The 24462-nt window shown below is 42.1% G+C and overlaps 1 long non-coding RNA gene across 1 annotated transcript in view; it reads left to right on the forward strand.

Annotated features, from left to right (window-relative positions):
* The first annotated feature begins 6875 nt into the window (after positions 1 to 6875).
* LOC147581751 (uncharacterized) overlaps positions 6876 to 24462 on the forward strand; it is a 30593-nt gene continuing 13006 nt past the window's right edge. Inside the window, exons 1-2 of the long non-coding RNA XR_015249742.1 lie at positions 6876 to 7004; positions 7409 to 7586. This is a non-coding gene — a long non-coding RNA (uncharacterized LOC147581751). The remainder of the gene's footprint in view (positions 7005 to 7408; positions 7587 to 24462) is intronic.

Consider the following 24462-nt stretch of genomic DNA (forward strand, 5'->3'; position numbering starts at 1 on the left):
GTTTTTGTTTTTCTTTTTTTCTTTGTTACTATTTTTTTTAATGTTTTATTTTATTTTTGAGAGAAAGAGAGAGAGCACGAGTGGGGGAAGGGCAGAGAGAAAGAGGGGGACAGATGATCTGAATCGGACCCTGTGCTGACAGCAGAGAGCCCGATGTGGGGCTCGAACTCATGAACAAGGAGATCATGACCTGAGCTGAAGTCGGTCGCTTAATTCACTGAGCTACCCAGATGCCCCGTTTTTACTTTTAAAGAAAGAAACAGCACATTTGGAAGGAACTAGTAAACATCCAGCATTGGCAACAGACATTTAGCTGTGTGTGGCAATCCGGAAGCCACACCTTAACCCCATTTCCTTCTTTGCAGTGTCTCCTCCCTACCACCCTCCAACTGATCCTCCTAAAGTCCTGTGCGTCTTGCATCAGAACTGTTACTCAGAACTAACACCGATTCCCCACTGCCTAGTGGGTTCTGGGGCTCAAATCCACCTTTCCACCTTGTGTCCCATATGCATCCTTTGTTCCCAGTTACCTGGTCTCCTCACCTTCTGCCAAAGCCTTCACTTTCTATCTCCAAGAGAAACCAGCACACATCCCACCATCTACCCTGAGAGCTCAAATCCCTTGAAGGATTCCTTTCTCCAATTCACATCTTCTTCATTGTCTGCCTCACTTCTTCGTCACAACATAGACACTGCCTGTGTGCATATAAAAGTGTCACACATTTTCTTGTATGCATATTTCTTTCTCCCTCTTCACTGGTCATATGCATTTATTTTGGGGCTGACGGAGGAGTAGGCTGGGCTTTGAAGAATCTCCGATGCTATTGCACCTGTCCCCAACTCACCACACAGTCAAATGATAACTTGCAACATATTAAAGAGTTAGGGATAGGGGTGCCTGGGTGGCTCAGTCGGTTAAGCGTCCGACTTCAACTCAGGTCACGATCTCGCGGTCTGTGAGTTTGAGCCCCGCGTCGGGCTCTGGGCTGATGGCTCGGAGCCTGGAGCCTGCTTCCGATTCTGTGTCTCCCTCTCTCTCTGCCCCTCCCCCGTTCATGCTCTGTCTCTCTCTGCCTCAAAAATAAATAAACGTTAAAAAAAATTAAAAAAAAAAAGAGGGATGACAAGAAACAAAATGGTCTTTTATTTATTTATTTTATTATTTTTTAAAGTTTGTTTATTTATTTATTTATAACCAACAGGGAAGTGGCAGAGAGAGGGGGCAGGGGATCCGAGCCACCCGGGCACCCCAGAATGGTCTTTTAAAAATATTGTTTTCCTCAGCACACCTAGGTGACTCAGTCGGTTAAGTGCTGAACTCTGGTTTCAGCTCAGGTCATGATCTCACCGTTCGTGAGTTTGAGCCGTGCTACAGGTTGTGCACACACAGTATGAAGCCTGTGTGGGATTTTGTCTTTGCCCCTCCCCTGTGCATGCTCTCTCTCTCTCTCTCTCTCTCTCTCTCAAAATAAATAAACTTAAAAAAAATAAAAATATTGTTTTCCTAATGCTAAAAGAAATACATTTCAATATAGAACATTTGGGAAATAGAGGAGAGCGTACAGGAAAAAAAAAAAAATCGTCCTTAATTTCCCTGTCCAGAGGTGGCTAACGTTAGCATTTTCTGGTATGGCATGGTATACACATACACTTGTGTAGCAGTTTTAAAGCTCAAAGGGGCTGAAATGCATTTTTTTTTCTTTAATGATTGGATTCAACCTGCTTGTCACCTTTCATTTCTGCTGATGAAGAGGAAAAACATTGTCTTTTGGTTAAATATTCACTCGGATTTAGGGATCTCCTTGTCCTTTCCTCTTGCCCTTGTTTCTATCCTGCCAGTTGCTCTTCATATTAACCTATCCTGCAGGCGGCTGATTTAGTGAAACGATGGTCTTCCCAGCACACAGACTTCATCGTGCTGCTCCCTCTCCCCACTTAATGATCTTCAGTGGCTCCCATTACTCCCCAGAAAAAGCCCCAATTCCTTAGCAAGCCTCATAAAACCTTCACGGGCTTGTCCTGACCTCTTTTGCATCTTATCCCTTGCTACTTCTGCTAATGCATTCTGCCCTCTACACACCAGAGTATTTGCTTTTTCCTGAACGTACCAAATGCCTTCAGGCCTTTGGTTCACTCTGTTTCTTCTGCAACTTCCATCATCAAACAAATATCCTTCTCAGGGCCCAGTTTGAGTGTTACCTCCCCTGGGTAATCTTGCTTGCCTCATTTATGTCCAACTAATCCTTCCCTTAATGTGCTCCCTTAGCACCTTGTATATGGCTCTATTCCTGAACTTACTACTCTGTTTTAGAATCTGTGAATCTATTCCCTCCTCTGGAATGTAAACTTATGAAGGCTTACTTTTATATATATATATATTTTTTTGCCTTCCTCAGTAATTATACCCGGAACATCGAAGGTACTAAATAATAGTTGAAAACAAAATGAACTAATATCTGTCAATACATATGTACTGGTCGGTTAAAAAAAAAAAACACAAAACAAAATAGGTAAGAGATATGGAAAGGAATGTAGAATGCCCAGGTGAGGAAAGATAGACTGTGTTATTTGTTAGGGCGTTATTCACAAGGTGGCAATGAACAGGTAACTGACCCTTTCTGACTTCTCATTGAACTCAGAAAGAGAAAGTCATTGAATCCTCACCTAGATGTGACTGACAAGGGGCTACTATTGCACACGCTGTACAACTAATTCTAAAGCAAGAACGTGGCTTTCCAAATGCATGCATTTCTCTTAAAATAAAAACAGGCACAAATGTTGATGGACAGATGAATGGATAAACAAAATATGGTATATACAGACAGCGAAATATTATTCAGCCTTCAAAAGGAAAGAAATCCTGTCACTTGCTGCAACATGGATGAACCTTGAGGGCACTACACTGAGTGAAATAAGTCAGTCACAAGAAGACAAATACTACATGATTCCGCTCGCATGAGGTACCTGGGCGTAGTCAGATTCATAGCTGTAGAAAACCGCTATGGCTGCCAGGGGCTGGGGGCACAGGGAAGTGGGAGTTATTGCTTAACAGTTTACAGAGTTTCAGTTTTGCAAGATGAAAAAGTTCTGGATATAAATGGTGGAGGTGGTTGCACAACAAGGTGAATGAGGGGTACCTCGAGGGTTCGTCGGCAGAGCGTGCAACTCTTGATTTTGGGGTTATGAAATAAAAAATAAAATAACATCTTGTTAAAAATTAAAACCTTTCAAAAATTTTTATTATTTTAAAAATATTTTTAAGTTATTTTTTGAAAGAGAGCATAAGCAGGGGAGGGGCAGAGAGAGAGGGCGACAGAGGATCCTAAGCAGGTTCTGCATTGACAGGCTGACAGCAGCAAGCCCGATGCGGGGCTCGAACTCATGAGCTGTGAGATCATGACCTGAGCCAAAGTCTGATGCTCAACCGACTGAGCCACCCAGGTGCCCCTAAAAAATACATACTTTAAATGTTTATTTATTTTATTTTTGAGAGAGAGAGAGTGAGAGGGAGGGGCAGAGAAAGAGGGAATCCCAAGTATGCTCTGTGCTGACTTGGGGTTCAAACTCACGAACTGTGAGATCATAACCTGAGCTGAGATCAAGAGTTGGATGCTTATCCGACTGAGCCACCCAGGTGCCCCCCAAAATAAAATCTTTAAAACAAAAAACAAGATGAATGTACTTAATGCCACTGGTCTGTATGCTTAAAAATGGTCAAAATGGTACATTTTATGTTGTGTTTTTTGACCACAATTAAAATGTAAAAAAAATAGGGGGCGCCTGGGTGGCTGAGTCGGTTGAACATCTGACTCTTTATTTCGGCTCAGGTCATGATCCCAGGGTGGTAGTAGGCCTTGAGTTGGGCTCTGTGCTGATCATGGAGCCTGCTTAAGATTCTCTCTCCCTCTGCCCCTCTCCTCTGCTCACTCTCTCTCTCTCTCTCCCTCTCTCAAACAAAACAAAGCAAAATTTAAAAAGATAAAACAGTGTAAGTGCACATGACCCACTGTTTTGCTTGCTGAGCAGAAAATCTAATTTTTGTGGAGTCTACCCCTTATAGAATTTAGTGACCATTTTATAGAAAAAAAATTACAAAAGGAAGTGAGGTAAGAAAGCCGAGTATTTGTTTAGAATGAGACCGGGAAGGGATCGTGTCAGTGAGGGATCCTGAAGCCTAAGCTTCCTTAGCTTTAAGGAGAATCTATTCCTGCTGACCGTAAAAGGTTTATGTTTTATCCTGCTGTTCCTGGGTTGCTGGACACAGATGAGAGGGGTGGCTGTGGGCTGGGGCAGGATGGCAGGGCGGGGGAGGGGAGGTGTTTACTGTATGTCAATGTGCACTGTGGACTGTAGGGCTCACCCCTCTCCCGGGCTCATTAATGGCTAGATATGGGTGAGATTGAAGCAAACATAATAATCCACCTCCTCTTCCTGGAGAAACTAATTGAGCCTTTTGCCCGGGGTGGACCAGTTTTGTCTCTGTATGCCCACACACCGTTATAAGACTTCAGTCAACATAGCGAGTCTATTCTTTGTGTGTGAAGTTAATGCTTTGATACCTGTGCCTTTGGGTGTCTTTCTAGCAAGGCTGGTGTGTTTAAATTGGTAGATTGTCAGTCTTTTGGCTCCCAGGTAGGGACAACAAGTACAAACACAAAAACCAAGAATTGTCTTTCAGTCTTTCAGTTAATGCCTTTTTTGGAGAGAAAGAAGGCAGCATGGTGTGGGTGTGGGGTGCTGGACAGGCTCCCTCTGGGAGCCAGGAATTTGGCCTGGCACCTTTGGGGGCCCCAGCCTGCCTCACTCAGCACGACCTACATTCCGCTCTGGAGCCCCCGAGGTGGTCGGCTCAGATCAGCACGTTGAGCTGTTTCCAATCTCCTGGCTTCACTTTCAGTTGCCAAGAACTCCCTGGAAAATGACAAAGTTAAAAATGCAGATGGGGAATTCCTCCAGGAGAGTTTCTGGGAAAAAAAAAACCCCTTCCTTTTTCCTTACAAAGTCTGAACCATAGAACTCCTCCTTCCTCTGACTCACGTTTAATTGTAACAGCCAAGCAGAACTATTCTTAAGAAATGTTGTTCACCGGTTATGTCTATTTTCAGGTTCTGTTTAAACTGTAAGACAGAGTTGATGAGAAGTTATTGCTTTGATATAATAAGAAAGGTCATGATATAATTTTTATATTTAACCCAAGATGCATGGTATGAAATGAAGTATAGAGTGGGTCACGGGTAAAGTACAACTTCAAGAATCAGATTTCTTAAATTACTCAGCTACCTTGAGTTACAGATGAATAAATCCCTCAACTAATGAAAGACAGGGCTAGAAGGCTGGGCTCTTGAAAAGAAATTTACTATTTTATCTAATTAGAGGAGCAATGTACCTGCATTGGAGGAACATTTTAATCTACAGAAAAAAATGAAAGAAAAAAAAAGAAATATGTCCTGTAATTCTACTGTTCAGAAATGATCCCAGTAAACCTTTAGGTTGATGTTGGAATACATTTTGCTTAGGTGTTTGCTATAGATAATAATTTTTACTTATTTATTTTATTAAAAATTTTTATGTTTTATTGCTTTATCTATAAAGTTTATTTATTTATTTTGAGAGAGGGGAGAGAGGGGCAGAGAGAGAGAGACAGAGAATCTCAAACAGGCTCCACACTGTCAATGCAGAGCCCAGCTCGGGGCTAGAACCCATGAACCATGAGATCATGATCTGAGCCAGAGTTGGATGCTCGACCTGCTGAGCCACCTACAGGCCCTTCGGTAATAATTTTTATATAAAATAAACAATTTGAAAATCTAGGGAATGTGCTGCATAGTAGACGCTTTGCATTCAACACTATAACATTCAGAGTTTTGAATATATTTAGCAATCTGAAAGGTCTGTGACAGGTAGAAACATGGTTTTGCTGACAAGCTGGTGGGTAGGAGTGAGTCAATGGGCTAATGAGTCACATAGTGGCTGCCAGGTGTTGGTATCTGAATTTGGCTTTGTTGTTCTCTATAGGGGAAGAGCAACCAATTGACAATTTGTGGTTAACACTGCCTAGTACCTGCCAGGCACATTCTCTCCTTCTTCAGTGGTTAGACATAATGTTGCTGAACTAAAGGAAAACATTCCTTATTTCCTTTAAATATGTGACTTAGTTTTGGCCAATGAGAAGTATATATAATTCCTGGGAAGTATTCTTTTCCCATTTCTCCTGGGTGGAATATGATTGCTGTGGCTGGAATTCAGCAGCCACCTTGGACCTTGAGGTTGAATGCCATTGAAGTCTGACTGAGCTGAAAAGTATGCTTGTTCCTGACAATTTTATGGGGCCACCATGCCAGTCTTGGGCTGCCTACCCCCAGATTTCTTTTCTATGAAAGAGAGATATGTTTGCCTTGTTTATTTGTTTGTTTATTTACTTATTTATTTATGTAAATGTTTATTTATTTATTTTTGGGAGGGAGGGGCAGAGAGAGGGAGACAGAGGATCCAAAGTGAGCTCTGTCTGTGCTGACAGCAGTGAGCCCAATGTGGGGCTCAAATCAAGAACTTTGAGATCATGACCTGAGCCACCCAGGCGTCCTTCTGTCTTGTTTAAGCCAAAGTAAAAAAAAGTTTTTTCTTTTCTTTTCTCTTTGGTTCTTATATTCAGCTAAATGTAATCCTAATTAACAGTCTTTTTCACTATTATTTACCTAATGTGGGGAGTTGTTGACTCACCTGTGGAAAAACCAGGAAAAAGTGACCTCATTGTGAAGGATAGAGCTGGAGGCATCCTGACCTTGGCTTAATGTTGATTCATGTCTATTCCTGCCTTGTGCTATCTCCCGGGACCTAGGTTCTGTGGACACAGCTACAAGCACAACTCTTAAAGGCGGGGCCTTGCTCTGTGTTTCTGGGTGGATTTGGGCAAGAAGTCCCTCTGGCCTCACGAGGAAGGCCACTACTGGCCAGAGAGAAATAAAAGCCAAGAATAACCAGAAGGTAGAGGCATCAATAGAGAGGTAGGTTTTTTTTTCCTAGGGCAGTTGTTCTTTTTTTTTTTTTTTTTAATGTTTATTTATTTATTTTGAGAGAGAGCGAGCATGAGCAGGGCAAGGGCAGAGAGAGAGAGGGAGAGAGGGAGAGAGAGAATCCCAAGCAGGTTCCTTGCTGTCAGTGCAGAGCCCGATGTGGGGCTCGAACTCACAAACTGTGAGATCATGACCTCCGCTGCTTAATGGATTGAGCCACCCAGGTGCCCCTCTAAGGCAGTTGTTCTTAAAGTATGTCCAGGGATACCTAGAATTCTCTGAGACCCTTTCAGAGAGTCCATAAGGTCAAAATTATTTTCATAATACTAACATGTTATTTCCATAATACTAACATGTTATTTCCTTTTTCCCAAAAATCCGAGAGCCACTTTAAGGTTTTCCTGAAAGAGAGCTTCCCTCAACCATACTGACCCTCGCCAGCAGCTGGAGATGGTCATTGCATCAACAGGCTTTGAATGGTTCTGCCAGAGTCTCTCTTCTGGGCCCAGTGATCTTCAGGGAAAATGGACTCAAGGACCTGAGAGTGGAGGAAAGAATGTCAAGTTCAGGCAGGTAGGTGTTATGGCTGAAGTGTGTCTGCTAAATTCACATGTTGAGTTCTAACCCCTTGTACCTAAAAGTGTGACTTTATTTGGGAGATAGGTGATTTTTTTTTTTAAGGTTTTGGTTTGGCAGTATTTTTTTTTTTTTTTAAATTGGGGTATAATTGACCTATGACATCATATCAGTTTCAGGTATATACAGCACAACGATTCATTATTTGTATATACTAGGAAATGATCATTACCATACGTCTGGTTAACATCCTCACCATATATAGTTACAAAATATTTTTTTCTTGTGATGAGCACTTTTAAGATCTACTCTCTTAGGAACTTTCATCAATAGTATTATTAAAAATTTTTAACAATGTTTATTTATTTCTGAGAGAGAGAGAGAGAGAGAGAGAGAGAGAGAGGCAGAGACAGAGGGAGACACAGAATCCAAAGCAGGCTCCAGGCTCTGAGCGGTCAGCACAGAGCCCCATGCGGGGCTTGAACCCATGAACTGCAGGATCATGCTCTGAGCTGAAGTCGGATGCTTAAGTGGCTGAGCCACCCAGGTGCCCCAATGCAGTATAGTATTATTAACTATAGTCACCATGCTGTACATTTTATTCCCATGGCTTATTTATTTTCTAACTGGAAGTTTGTTCTTTTTGGGCCCCTTCACCTGTTTTGCCTACCTGGTGATTTAGATTACAGACGTGATTAAGTTTAAATGAGATAATTGGGGTGGGCCCTAACCTAATCTGACTGGTGTCTTTATAAGAAGAAGAAATTTAGACACAGACTTGTACTGAGGCAAGACCCTATCAAGACACAGGGAGAACATGCCATGTACAAGCCAAGGAGAGAGGCCCTCAGAGGAAACCAGCACCTTGACCTTGGTTGGATCTAGTCTCCGGTTTGTGGGATTTTGTCGTGGCAGGGCTAGCAAACGAATACGGTGGGTTTCTCTCTGGTACCCTGCAGAGAGCTGCAGGCGGGAAGGGTGAGGTAGCGTGTTCATTACGAGTCACTTTCTACCCTCTGCGGCTTATGTACTTAAACAAGCCTGACAGCTGTGGCTCCTCCTTTGAAAAAATTGTCTTTGGTTCCCCAGAATTTGAAAAAAAAAAGTTCTGAAAAATTAAAGGGACAGAACTTTAAAGTTTAACTTTAGTTGTGCGAGAGTAAATAGTGCCCCAAGAGGAAGTCTCTGCTTCCCTCATTTTACAGGTAGGGTGACAGTACCAGATGTGAGTCTCCTGCCCCCCCCTCCCCCCCCCCCCCCAGGAGAGAGTATGGCTTCCTAATGAGGAAACAGTGTAGAAGCCCCTGCCTTCAGGTGCCTCACACCAAGCTGGATGTTTCTAAGGCCTTCTGGGCCACAAGGAGGGGTTTGGGGTGTGTCTGGGGTAGAAGAGAAAGAGAGACCCTTGGAAGTAGTTTCTTTCGATCCATCCCTCTGCCCCCTTCACCTCTCCCCCATAGAACCTTCTGACTGGAAGAATTGTTTCTTTGGTCTGATCCTTTTTGGTAGAATCGTCAGCCTCATGGCTGAGCCAAAGTGATCAACGTTCCTCATCTGCCTGGGATTCAGGGGTTTGCTGCGAAAACCAGAACAGTCCCTGGCAAACTGGGATGAGGTGGTCTCCGAGGCCTAGCTGTCTATGCCGACTGGCTTTTATTCCGCATACACCAAGAGGAAATGTGTGATGTGAGGCAGGTCCGACTTGAGCTTGTGCTGTGCTGAGGACGTGGAGGTCATGTACCCTTTAGCGTGGTAGTTCATAACTTCAGTGTGCTGTTGGCATTTATCGAGGTGGGGAAATTACCCATGACAGTCTCCATGCAGAACAATTGTGCTGCTGGAAATGTCAGTGGTGACCCATTGGGAACCTGAGCAGGATTGCCTAACCTTGTTTTTCAAGCTCAGAGTCTTGCTTGAAAGACTCTGCTATGGGGCTTCTTCTTCTCTCTTGCTCTGGGGCTCCAAGTCTCAGTGACATGTCCTGTGACTGGAGGCTTCTAGAAGTTTGCTTGTTTGCTTATTTACTTGTTTATCTCGAGAGTGCGCGCATGCACGGGGAAGGAGCAGAGAGATTGGGAGAGCAAGAATCCTATGCTTAGTGCACAACGTGACGTCGTGGGGCTCAATCTCATGAACCGCGAGATCGTGACCTGGGTTGAAACGACGAGTTGGACCCTTAGCCAATCGAGCCACCCAGGTGCCCCTAGAAGGTATAATTGAAAGGGAGAAATTACATGTAAAGATGTAATATTTGCAAAATATTACCTATTTATAAGACAAAGGTCTTGAGCTGTGTGACCAGCGGAGAAGGGCTCTGGACCAAGTAATACATATCTCACAGAGGACCGGAGCATGGGATTAGAACACTCTAAAATCCTGAGAAGTAAGATACAGGATGAAGCAGAATGAATCTCCCAGCCCTTGGGCTCAAGTTGTCATGACCGCCTCCTCAGTGAGGAGAAACTGGAGGTTGAGTCCAGAAACTCCTGTATAATCTTTACAGATCATTGTATATGTACATAGTTCTCATTATAGAGCAAATCCATATGTCATCTTAATAAAATTCCAACTTAAAAATAAACCTGTCAGTGCATTGGGCTCTGTGCTGACAGCTCAGAGCCTAGAGCCTCCTTCGGATTCTGTGTCTCCCTCTCTCTCTGCCCCTCCCCCGCTCATGCTCTGTCTGTCTCAGCTTCTCAAAAATAAATAAAAACGGTAAGCAAACAAACAAACAAAACCAGTCAGGTACTGCTATGTAAACCTGTTGGATAGAACAAGTTCAGTGTGAAGGTTCTGAAGCTCAGATAGGCAAAAATGGAGCAGAACACCCCCTGATGGAATGCTGTCTTCGTGAGGCTTTGTCCCCCTCCTAGGGTGCTTTATGGCATAGAAGCAGACGAGCCCCAGCAACAAAGACAGTTAAAACACTTTCCAGTTTACACAGAGGCTCTTTCTTTGCCTGTAACGAAGTTATTATAATATTTATTTGATCACCTTTTTGGAATAAATATATCCATGAACTCTCTAATATTTACTCAATGCCTACTGCAATTGCCTTCTAGCCTGTCTTCCTGTACCACAGAGGCAGGAAAGCTAAGAATATGTCTCACACTCACTTGTAACTAGGGTTCTAGTTTCCACCCAGTACGACCAAATGTCTGTTTTTGTGAATCAGAGCTTTCTAGGAATAGATGGGATATTTTGCGATGCCTGACAGTTTTAAAAACAATTTTTATAAAAATGTTTATTTATTTTTGAGAGAGGGAGACAGAGCACAAGCAGGGGAGGGGCAGAGAGTGAGGGAGACACAGAATCCGAAGCAGGCTCCAGGCTCCGAGCTGTCAGCACAGAGCCTGACGTGGGGCTCGAAGTCACGAACTGTGAGATCACGATCTGAGTTGAAGTCGGATGCTTAACTGAGTGACCCACCTAGGCACCCCAGGCCTGACAGTTTCTTAAAAACTATTACACATTCGTATTCAGGGTCGTTGAAGATGTTCTGTGTCACTCACCTTCCACCCCTTATTATATGTGAATTTCTCCCAACTCCTCCCTTTTTAAATCATAGAAAAAACTTTTATAAGATAAATTGTTATATAACATTGTGTGTATGTGGTGTTGTTAACTGCTTTCCCATGATGTGGTCCAGGATCAAACAGATGCAAGTAATTCTGCATGGCTATCATCCCCACCATTATCATCATGGATATTATCACCCAAAGTATTTAAGTGTGTATGTGATTATACTGTGCTAAATGTCTGTCATCAAGTCTTACTGTTTTCGTTTCTGATGTATCTCTTGAATTTGATTCTTTCCGTTCCCACCGGCACCATTCTGGGCAAAGACTGGACTTTCTGTTAGGCAGGCAGTGAATACTCAGAGGAAGTTATTCAAATGTGGTCTAATTTATACTCTTAGGTTGATGAAGCCTGGGCATTCTAGGTACTTGTAGACTTGATTATGTTATGTTATTTGTTTATTTGCATAAGAAAAACCTTACTGTTTCCTCCTACTGCCAAAATAAAGTACAAACTCTTTTAAATAATAATACTCAAGGTTCCTCATGGACTGATTGTAACTAAGCCTTCCCATCATCTAATCTTTCCTCACCACCCTCCATGCTCTGGCTGCATTGTATTAATTACTCTCCTCCACATGTGATGGGCGTTTTCATACCTCTGTGCCGTTGCTCTTACTGTTTCATATGCCTGGAATGCCTTTCCTGTCCTGGATTGATCTTTTTTTTTTTTTTTTAATTTTTTTTTTAATGCTTATTTATTTTTGAGACAAAGAGAGACAGAGCATGAATGGGGGAGGGGCAGAGAGAGAGGGAGACACAGAATCGGAAGCAGGCTCCAGGCTCTGAGCCATCAGCCCAGAGCCCGACGCGGGGCTCGAACTCATGGACCGCGACATCGTGACCTGAGCTGCAGTCAGACGCTCAACCGACTGAGCCACCCAGGCGCCCCCGGATTGATCTTATTCATCCTTCAAGTCTCGTGGCAAGTAATAATAATGATGATAGCTAATAATTAAGCACTTATTATATGTCTGGCACTGTTTTAAGCACTTTACATGGTTTATCTCTTAATTTTCACAACAGGTATGAGATAGGTACTATCTCACTTATGGAAGTGTGGCAGGACTTTGATAAAAACATCGTTACTTTTGGGGCGCCTGGGTGGCTCAGCCGGTTGGGCGGCCGACTTCGGCTCAGGTCATGGTCTCGCGGTCGGTGACTTCGAGCCCCGAGTCGGGCTCTGTGCTGATAGCTTGGAGCCTGGAGCCTGTTTCAGATTCTGTGTCTCCCTCTCTCTGACCCTCCCCCGTTCATGCTCTGTCTCTCTCTGTCTCAAAAATAAATAAACGTTAAAAAAAAAAATTAAAAAAAAAAAACATCGTTACTTAAAAAAAAATTTTTTTTTAATGTTTACTTATTTTTGAGAGAGAGAGAGAGAGGGAGCATGAGCACGGGAGGGGCAGAGAGAGAGGGAGGGAGACACAGAATCCAAAGCAGTCTACAGGCTCCAAGCTGTCAGTAAGAGCCCTATGTGGGGCTCGAACTCATGAGCTGTGAGGTCATGACCCAAGCTGAAGTTAGTCACTTAACGAACTGAATCATCCGGGTGCCCCCATCAAGTTACTTTTCTAATTTTGGTGATTATGGTGTTTGACAGCTTTAAATAATTTATAATTTGTTGAGATTTCTTCTTTGGTTCTATACAGATATTTAAAAATTTCTTTTCTTGTAAAGGAGCCCAAACTGTAGGGTCATCAGGCTCCCCAAAACCTGTTTTTCAACTTTCACTGATACTCTTTCTCTTATCTGTTGCCTTTTCCTCTGTAGGAACTAGAGAATAGACTTTCAGAATTTCAGAGAGTATGATCATGTGTAGAAAGTCACAGGTTGGACCTGAGACCAGGCTTAATTCAAATTTGTATCTCAGTAAAATGACAAATCATCACATATCATGAATCTTTGGAGCTGCTTGAGTGTAACTGGCACCCCAATTTTGAATTAGCAAATTACAAGAATTTAGCATAAAGGCTTTGTCCTTAGGGAGAGTTATCTGACCTCCTTTGAAAAAGTAATCCAATGCTAATGTTAGACTTCAGAATCCCCCAAGTACCTTTATTTTGTGGTTGGTTATCAGCTTTCAAATGTCTGGTTTCACGGCCTCCAAGAAAGGGCCTTCCGTCCTTTGGGACTAGAAAATACAAGTGAAGGTTTGACAGGGCCCCGCCATTTTTTAGTTAGTCAATAATTCTTGGCTCTTTTACTGTACTCAGAGAAGGCTTACTGAAAATGGAACTATTTTTCTTTTTTAATGTTTATTTTGAGAGAGAGAGAGTGAGCAGGGGAGGGGCAGAAAGAGAGGGAGAGAGAGAATTCTCGGCAGGCTCCACCCTCAGCACGAGGAGCCAGATGCAGGGCTTCATCTCAGGGCAGCGAGATCACGACCTTAGCCGATACCAAGAGTCTGGCGCTTAGCGACTGAGCCACTGGCTGCCCCTAAACAGAACTATTTTTAATGATGTAATCCCTGTCTGGCAGGCAGATATGGTCTGGCTATTGACATCTATCTATTTAGAAAAAATTTTGCCTCATTGACAGAGTAGACAAGGTCAAAGACGGTGGTAATCTCCTTTATGAAGAAATGCCCAAGTTCCTCCTGTGGAATATCTGATATATTTTTCTTTAAATCTGGAGGAGGGAAAGTGGGTGTGGGTGAGAAACTTCTCTGTATATTGCTCACTGTCAGTGACAGATGTTAACAGGGGATGCGGGGGCTCGGCAACGACCTTGACAGGATAGGGCTGGCCTTACCTCTCGTAATCGTCGTAGGGGACTGTATACCAGCTTTTCTGCTGTACTTCGTGCTCTCTTTGTGGGCTCTGTGGATCAGAGAACTTAGGCACGCATCCCTGATAAAGAGCAGTGATGCAAGGCACCAGTGACCCTGTACAGAAATCCCTCCGTTGGCAAGTGAGAGTCTGTGCGAGATGCCGCCGATCCGTATCTTCTGTTTCTCTTCCGTGTTTACCTTGCATCTGGGTCACAATGTACTCCCTGCCGCTTGATGGAAGCAGAATGGCACTCGGAAAGGTTCCTGATCGGTGCTTTTGCTCAGGGCACTTCCTTGACCCAGAATGCCCCTTCTTTCCATTTTTGGGTGTCAGAGATTTTATTCATCATTTGATCATCCCAACCAAATAGTGACTGTTCCTTCTGTCAGATTGCCTCCACTTTTGTGTCCCTTGCCTCAGCACTGTGTTTACATTCCAGTTAAGGGGTTTGCCTGCCTTGCAGCCTCTGTAGCACAGACGTGTGCACGGTTGGTGTCTACATGTCCGTGAGATTGGCAGTGACCGTTTCCTCTTGCACGAGGTTTGAAAGCTCTCCTTGCAGAGCCTGGACGAATTCCTGGAATGACAAGCTCCTAGAGTTCAGAGGCGGTTGGTCATCACTGAGCTCTTTCACTTTCACTTTAAAGTGAAAATTACTTTTCTGACCTCAGGGAGAAGCCATATTTCATCTCTAAGGTGTTATGACCCTACCTGGTCCCCATACAAATTGCTTTTAGGATCAGCATGTCTCTTTGCACAAAATGTGCCTTAAAACAGCCCAAATTTTCTATCTAAACAGAAAGCAACCTTCCTCATCCTTTCAAATCTTGAAACCTCTATCCTATCAGCCTTGCGTTTCCACCTGGCAATTATTAGCATATTAGAATGGAAGTATTTAAAAGTCATGGTTATTAACCTGGATCTTAGGCCCTGGCCCAAATTTCTGTATTTCAAGTTCTTTTATTACACACTAGATGTCACTCTCTACCCAGTGAATTCCAGAGCCAAGCGTTGTGGTGAGTTAATTAGAAAAGAAAGCTATTTGGAAAAGAGTTTGTAAGTGACTGCAAAACATATTTTCAATTACTTCCAAATAGGACATTTTTCTCCCACAGTTTACAAGGGACATTTATTATTTCTTTGGTAAAAAGAAACCCTTCAAAACTCGTTGAAGGGAAGAGGAATAAAGTCAATGGCGGTCTTTTCTCCTTCCGGCCCTGTGGGGTTCGGACAGGTGGCGAAGCTGGGCTGAAATGCGGCTTGCCTCTGAAATTCTTCCCTCAGCAAGGACAGAGCTGCAGAGCGGTGTTGGCGTTGAGTTTATTTCTAGAGATTCGGGAATTCCCTCACCCATTCTCCTTGACATCACCTCAGAAAGAACCCTCTGCGTGTAGAGGAAGCATTCTTGACTTAATTTCACTTTCATGATTTACCTGACCTTTTCAGTCATGACACTTGTGTGTGAACCTTTTCGTTGGCTTGCCGGGGTGAGAGAAGCCTAAGGAGTTACAGCTGCATAAAGGAAGTTCTGTATTTTCAGGTTGTTTAGGCCGAAACAATAAGCAGTGTTTGCTGCATGATTGCCATGTTCCCTATTTTCTAGAAGGTTGACTAAAGAGCCATCGTCTTCGAACCATTGTCTTAGAAACGAAGAGTGAGGAAGAGGGAGGCAAGTTGGCGTGGCATTACTTTAAGTTCTATCATGTAAAATTCTTTACGCCATGCCACCGTTGCCCCCTACAATTACAAAACTTCTTTACAATTTCGAAACTTCAAAGGGAAACAGGGAGCCTCTTGGTGGTTTGCTGGTGATATTACTTCACATGGCTTTGGTAAACCTTGGGTATGTGAATTGGCCAGTGATTCCAGAACTGCTTTTCATTAAAAAAATTTTTTTATGTTTATTTTATTTAAATAAAATAAATATATTTTTTTATTATAAATAAATATTTATTATTTTTTATGTTTATTTTATTTCTGAGGGAGAGAGAGAGAGAGAGAGTGAGAGTGTGAGCAGGGGGAGGGCAGAGAGAGAGGGAGACACAGAATCCAAAGCAGACTCTAGGCTTCAAGCTGTCAGCACAGAGCCTGAGTCAGGGCTCGAACCCACGAGCTGTGAGATCATGACCTGAGCCGAAGTCGGACGCTCAACCGACTGAGCCACCCAGGTGCCCCCAGAACTGCTTTTCATTTTAAGTAACTGAAAGTTTTTGATTTAGAGGGACTCTCATCCCCAGCATTCCCCAAACAACAATATCACTAAAATGATAAAAATAAAGACGACAGTTTAAAGTATAGGCCTGAAATTTCAAGTGTGAACTGACTTGCTCTCTACTTGCTAGAAATCTGTGGGCCAACTTAGTTTGTAACCAGATCTCACCTAACATTTGCCACGTGTTTGATGTGCCATCATTTTGCCAGAACTTTGAGATCTGGTTTGTACGTACATGTGTGTGCACACAAATGCACACACAAAAACTTGTGAGGTTTTACCAAAAAAAAATTCATGTTTATTAAATTTAATTTTAGATGTTTATGTGTGGGGGAGGGGCAGAGAGATAGAAGGAGACACAGAATCTGAAGCAGGCTCCAGGCTCTGAGCTGTCAGCACAGAGCCTCACGTGGAGCTTGAACCCACGAACCATGAGACCATGACCTGAGCCGAAGTCAGACGCTTAACCGACTGAGTCACCCAGGTGCCCTGAAGTTTATGTGCTTTGAATTTAATAGAACACTCAGTCTTTGGTGAAACTGGGTTGCTTGTGGCTGTTCCCAAACCGTTACTCCTAAACCATAATCTGACCACGTTTGGCTGCTATTAGAATGTGACACAGTCAACTTTCATGTGTATATGTGTGTGCGTGTTGACATTTTGAGAATAATTCTTGCTGTTCTTGTTGAGGTCTCAGCGAGACTGGGTTTGAATTACACCTAAAGCTTTTCTTTTCTTTCCCAAATTACAAGTTTATATATGTAGAAAGTCCTCAAAGCAGAAGCAGTATATAAGGAGAGAAACTAAATGCATGTATTCCTCAAGTATTTAGAGAGTAATTACTATCTTTTAATAAAGAAGTTTTTCTCATTATAAAAATAGTACAAGTACATTGTAGGGATTTGGAAAACAGATAAACAGAAGAATATACATCCCATTCATAATTCTACTATGCAGAGATTACAATATTTATATTTTGGTGATTTTCAAATTTTTTTTTTTGTTTTTCAACGTTTATTTATTTTTGGGACAGAGAGAGACAGAGCATGAACGGGGGAGGGGCAGAGAGAGAGGAAGACACAGAATCGGAAACAGGCTCCAGGCTCTGAGCCATCAGCCCAGAGCCTGACGCGGGGCTCGAACTCACGGACCGCGAGATCGTGACCTGGCTGAAGTCGGACGCTTAACCGACTGCGCCACCCAGGCGCCCCTTTTGGTGATTTTCTAATACTTGGTTGATACATTTCTGGTTTTGGCATTAATCTATTATCTATGTGATCATGTTGTGAATACTATTTTATAAACTACTTCTCTCCCACTTGCATTGTAATTAGATGTTTTTCTACAACATAATTTCTGAATTTCTGAAAAAAATTTTTTTTTTAATTTAGAGAGAGGGGTGGGGAGAGGGGCAGAGGGAGAGGGAGAATCACAAGCAAGCTCCACACTCAGCCTGATGTGGGGCTTGATCCCATGACCCTTGGATCATGACCTAAGCCCAAATCAAGAGTCAGAGGCTCAACTGACTGAGCTACCCAGGCACCCCTACAACATAATTTCTATAGGCATAGAAGTGTTTTAGACAGTTTTAAAAACCAATCCTGCATGGTTGGACAGTCTCATAGCTAAGCACATCATGTATATTCACGATTAGTTCTTTAGGATAAATGAAAGTTTAAGCGTCAAGGGCATGAATATTTTTAAGGCTCCACCATGTTGCGGATGACTTTCTTATCCTTTTTTTTTTTTTTTTTTGACTGTCTTTTAATTTTTTAAAGATTAAGTTTATTTATTTATTTTGAGAGAGAGAGAGTGAGTGGTGGAGGGGCAGAGAGAGAGGGAGAGAGAGAGAATCCCAGGCAGACTCCACACTGACAGCATGAAGCCTGATGTAGGGGCTCAGACTCACAAACTGTGATCATGACCTGAGTTGAAAACAAAAGTTAGGCGCTGAACCGACTGAGCCACCCAGGTGCTCCTTTTTTTGACCTTCTTATCTTTTAAAAGTCAATTTGCTTTTATTTCTATTGATAATACACAAATATTCCTGGATCTTTGGGCTGCTGATGAGGGAGCATGGGGCAAGCTGAGGACAAAGTCGAGGCTAATGGCACCCCCACCCCCACCCCAGGTGGAATGTGTGTGATATTCCTTGGACACTCCTGGCTACCCAAGAACAAAGGAAAGGGGTTTAAGTGCTTGCCATGGTGATGTGGGAAACTAAGGCAAATGAAAAATTAAATTCCCTTACTGTCTACAGCCCATTGACAAGTCCTTGAAATCGGCAGAGTGACTTCCCTCTAGGAGCTCAGCTGCCTCTATGATGACACTTTGCTAGGGCAAAAGAGAACCTTAGTTTAACATTATCCCAATCTCAAGGATCCTGGGAATCTACTTCCTTTATCTCTACTGCCCCAAGATACATGCTGGTGATCATACTCCAAGCTTATCTGCTGCCTCCTCCCCCGGCCCCCCCCCCCCATACATCTGAAGGGTCTCATGACTGGGATTTTATTAAATGCTAATAAGTGGCATTTCCCTAGCAACATCTAGCCCCTCAAGGTCCTGGAAACCTTGCTTCCAAAATACCTTAGAGACTTACTCTATCTCTGACCCCCTTCCAACCTGAGGGTATATAAAGAGTTACCCGTTACAACCCCAGTGCTTCTCTTCCTGCCCACAGGTCCTGTCCCCATGCTTTAATAAAATCACCTATTTGCACCAAAGACATCTTTGAGAATTCTTTCTTGGTCGTCGGCTCCAGACCACCCCACCATCACCCAAAACTTCATCACTGTTGCCTTAGAAATCTTTGTATAGTGACTTCCAATGCTAGTATTCGTAATAAAAACCAAACAGTTTTGTCTAGTGTCAACCTTAAGATAAATGCCTTAGCACATTAAAAAAGGAAATTTTATATTAGATTAAAGGGAGAGCAAATAAACAATAAAAAGTAATAGTATTGCATCTCTGTATGCATTTATTACAACAGGAACAGTTAGTTTTAATTACTGGTGATAAATACTTCATAGTCTACTAATAAACGTCTTGCAGTATATCTTGAAAAATGCAATAAACTCTTTGTCAGGTGAGAATTCACTATAGTTCTTGGCCTCTAAATCTCTGTTGAAAAGAAGGATAAAACTGCCATTTTTCCTAGTGAGAATTATTGGAAAGACTGATAAGGAAGTGTGACTTAGCCAGCTTCTGAAATAATTACTGCCATTGGGACGAAATTGGGAAAATATACCTGCACATTCAGGTAGCACTCATATTAGTTCAAGTCAGAGCTTTGTAAAAAAATTTTTAAACATTAAGCACAGTGCTTAAGAGATAAATGGAAAAGTTAAGAATACGTTGGTTTAGAAATCAAACCATTTTAATTCAAATAGCCACATTTGAAAATGTATTGCTGGATAAATAGATTAGGAATGAGTTTGCATGGGGGGGGGGCTTTGACGTACTGCTCTTAGTAAAGTTGGCAAAATCGAGGCAAAAATTCAAGTCAGAGTATAGGCAGGTTCTAATTTTTATTTGTACTGCCTTTAAGGATACTCTTGGGAATCAGGACAAAAACATTCCTTTTTTGTTCATTTCGTGGAAATTTTTTACTCATGTTAATGAATTAAAACTGGAAATAGCTTTTTTTTTTTCTGATTTACAAAAAGGATACACACCCATAAAAACAATTATACAACAGAGAAGAGCATAACGAAGGAAGGCAAATATCATTAAAAGTACCACTATACAAAGATAACTACTGTTCACATTTGGTGAACATCTTTTCAGAAAGTTGACTCTTCTCTCAAAAGACACAACATTTTATACAAATGTGATTGCGTAATATTTATTGCTCAATTGCCTCCTTGTCTTTTTTTTTTTTTTTTCAACGTTTATTTATTTTTGGGACAGAGAGAGACAGAGCGTGAACGGGGGAGGGGCAGAGAGAGAGGGAGACACAGAATCGGAAACAGGCTCCAGGCTCTGAGCCATCAGCCCAGAGCCCGACGCGGGCCCGAACTCACGGATCGTGAGATCGTGACCTGGCTGAAGTCGGACGCCCAACCGACTGCGCCACCCAGGCACCCCTCCTTGTCTTTTTATAGAAATATATGTTATGACTGTATTTTGGTGTGAATATGTGTAGATTCTCAGCATCACTTTACAAATTTTTTTATTTTTAGAGCGAGAGAGTGAGAGAGCACAGGCAAGTGGGGGAGAGGGGCAGAGACAGAGAGAGAGAGAGAGAGAGAGAGAGAGAGAGAGAGAGAATTTTAAGCAGGCTCCATGCTCAGTGCAGTGCCCAGTGTGGGGCTTGATCCCATGATCCTGGGATCATGACTTGAGCAGAATCAAGAGTCAGATACTCAACGGACTGAGCACCCGGGTGCTCCTACAGCATCATTTTTAATGGCTACTTAATATTCTATTGTAGAGATATGCACTAAATGATTTTAATTTACTCTCTTAACATTTGGGTTTTAAAAAATGACAACAAATATATATGCTTCTGTTATTTTTTTTCCCCTTTAACATTGCAGAAGTGCACACGGTAAAGGGTGAGTCTCATTTATTTCTTCTCTTCTACAGTGAATTCCACCTCCCAAAGGTATCCCTGAAATATGATCTCCTCCAGAGAAATGCATAAGAATATACAAACTTTTGGGGTACCTGGGTGGCTCAGTTGGTTGAATATCCTACTCTTGATTTCAGCTCAGGTCATGGTCCCGGGATGGTGGGATTGAGCCCCACATCGGGCTCTGTGCTGGTGCTGAATGTGGAGCCTGCATGGGATTCTCTCTCTCTCTCTCTCTCTCTTTCTCTCTTCCCCCTGCTCTCTCTCTCTCAAATAATGAAAGGAAAAAAAATAATGAAAATAAGAATATATAAACTTTTATATACACATTTTCCCCCCAAACGGGGTCATTTTATGTTCTATAACTTAAAAAACCCCAACATACTGTGTACATATTCAGATCATTATGTATAAAGTTATCTAATTCTTTTTTAAAATCTGCATATGCAATATGGATTTACCATAATTGATTACACCTATACCCAATAGATAGATGTTTAGGTTATTATGATTGTTTGAGACTCTAAGTAATGCTGTAGTGAACAACCTTGCATATTCATCTTTATAAAAGTCCATTGTTAGGAATCTACTAGATTCCATTATTTAATATTTTGATCTGTATAGTCAAAGTATTCCCCAGTTACATTCCACTTCAAGCCTACACCAGCTGTGGCTATTTTCATTTTTATCTTTTCCAACTTTCTGGGTGGAAATTTATATATCATTGTTTTTATTGGCATTTCATTTATTAGTGAATTTTAAAACATTTTACAGTGCTTATCGTTGGTCATGTGAAGTTGTTTTGTGATGTGTTTGATGACATTTTTTAAAAAAATCAATTAATTAATTTTTATTTATTTTTTAAATTTACACCCAAGTTAGTTAGCATATAGTGCAACAATGATTTCAGGAATAGATTCCTTAATGCCCCTTACCCATTTAGCCCACCCCCTCCCCCCACAACCCCTCCAGTAACCCACTATTTGTTCTCCATATTTAAGAGTCCCTTATGTTTTGTCCCCTTCCCTGTTTTTATATTATTTTTGCTTCCCTTCCCTTGTGTTCATCTGTGTCTTAAAGTCTTCATATGAGTGAAGTCATATGATAGTTGTCTTTCTCTGACTGACTAATTTCGCTTAGCCTAATACCCTCTAGTTCCATCCACATAGTTGCAAATGGCGAGATTTCATTCTTTTTGATTGCCAAGTGATACCCCATTGTATGTATGTGTATATACACATACATACCACGTCTTCTTTATCCATTCATCCATCGATGGACATTTGGGCTCTTCCCATACTTTGGCTATTGTTGATAGTATTGATAGTGTTGCTAAACATTGGCGTGCATGTGCCCCTTTGAAACAGCATACCTGTATCTCTTGGATAAATATTTAACAGTGCAATTGCTGGGTCATAGGGTAGTTCTATTTTTAATTTTTTGAGGAACCTCCATACTGTTTTCCAGAGTGGCTGCACCAGTTTGCATTCCTACCAGCAGTGCAAAAGAGATCCTCTTTCTCTGCATCCTTACCAACATCTGTTGTTGCCTGAGTTGTTAACGTTAGCCATTGTGACAGGTGTGAGGTGGTATCTTACCGTGGTTTTGATTTGTATTTTCCTGATGATGAGAGATATTGAGCATTTTTTCATGTGTTGGTTGGCCATCTGGATGTCTTCTTTGGAGAAGTGTCTATTCATGTCTTTTGCCCATTTCTTCACTGGATTATTTGTTTTTTGGGTGTTGAGTTTGATAAGTTCTTTATAGATTTTGGATACTAAGCCTTTATCTGATATGTCGTTTGCAAATATCTTCTCCCATTCTGTTGTTGCCTTTTAGTTTTGCTGATTGTTTCCTTTGCTGTGCAGAAGCTTTTTACTTTGATGAGGTCCCAATCATTCATTTTTGGATCACATTTTTGATTTGAGTGTTTATCTTTCCCTTATTGTTTTGTTTTTATTTTTTTTAATGTTTATTTATTTTTGGCTGAGAGAGAGGAGAGAGAGAGAGACAGAGACAGAGACAGAGACAACGACGAGCATGGGAAGGGCAGAGAGAGAGGGAGACACAGAATCTGCAGCAGGCTTCAGGCTCCGAGCTGTCAGCATAGAGCCTGATGAGGGGCTTGAACTCAGCAACCACAAGACCATGACCTGAGCCAGAGTTGGATGCTTAGCTAACTGAGTCACCCAGGAAACCCATTGTTTTTATTCTTTTTTTAAAAAAGTTTATTTATTTTTGAGAAAGTGCGCATGTGCATGCACACACACACACACACACGGGGAGGGTCAGAGGAAGAGGGAGAGAGAGAGAGAGTCCCAGGTAGGCTCTGTGTTGTCAGTTCAGAGCCCGACATGGGGATAGATCTCACCAACTGTGATACCCTGACCTAAGCTGAAATCGAGGGTCGGATGCTTAACTGACTGAGCCACCCAGGCACCCACTCTTATTGTTTTGTAAGAGCTTTTAACATGTTAAGGAAATTTCTTTCATGTATGTTATAAATATTTTTCAATCAGATTGTCATCTGCTTTTAGAGTTTTGGGTGCTGTTAAAAAGTCATTCTAACGTTTAAAAAATATGATGTAATTAGGAACTTAAATCAGCTTTTTTGACTCCATGTAAAATTCTGACTTGATATGATGCATTCTACCAATCTCTCCCATCTGCTTGCTAAATAAGGAAAGACAGACAGGAAAAGGAACTATGGGTTGTTCTGTGTTTCCCTTTCCTTCTATGTCATCATTTTCAGCATGGTTGGCTAAACAGATGTAACACGAGCGGGAAAGGATATGAAAGGGTTCCTTGCGTGTTCTTCTTGCTTGCTTACAACACTACTGACTTCTTTCTGCCCCCGAAAATTTCTTTCCCTGGTTTTCAGAGAAAATGTGGCTTCTTTTTGGAGGTGGTGTAAGGGAGGCACCACTTAGTCGTCATGTAACTGAGTCACGCTGGCCTCCCGTGCATCATCGGAATGCTGGAATTCTATGGATGGGCATTGCCAATGGTATATGTGCAGGGGTGGTATGGAATGGTGTAACCCTACATGAACACGTATATCTCCTCTGCTCATACTCATACTCCATTGTCCCATTGGATTTCACTTATAAAACACAAGGTCAAGGATAAAAGTATTGGGAATTTTTAGATGACAATAATGCAGCATGAAATCAAGTGCGAAGTCCTTTTGAGTGGGGGCCCTATGTGACTGCACAGGCTGTAGCCCATAAAGTTGGCCCTCTGGGGACTTCATACTAGTTCCTGCTGGTGGCTGAGCCCAGGGATCCAGGCTGCTAGGGCGAAGAAAGGGACTCTGATCTGCCAGTTGGTGGTAAAAAAGGACCCATGACTTTTATAATTAATACGTGACACAGTCTCATATCTCCAAAGAACCTTGCCCCCTTTGCAACTCAGCTCTTCCCCTGCACGTGTACACACACTTCCAACTGCCTATGACATTTCCTTTAACACATTTTGGCTCATTTGAGCCATGTCTTCAGGGAGGGTGAAGGGTGTGGGTAGCACATCACATGCCCCAGCTTGCGCCTAACTGGAATAGTCCCAAGCCTTGTACCCACTACCCCATCTCTACTCTCATACAGAAATGCCTTGAAAAACAGAAAAAAATCAGAGAATTTCGTAAACACACTTATAAAATAACCTTTCTTCCTGAAAACATATTCACTTTCTGGCAGAGCAGCTGTCTTTATTCTACCCTGGATACAACTGCATTCCG

Source organism: Puma concolor, chromosome B1, assembly GCF_028749965.1.
Source record: "Puma concolor isolate L17-30 chromosome B1, mPumCon1.1.hap2, whole genome shotgun sequence".
Classification (NCBI taxonomy): domain Eukaryota; kingdom Metazoa; phylum Chordata; class Mammalia; order Carnivora; family Felidae; genus Puma; species Puma concolor.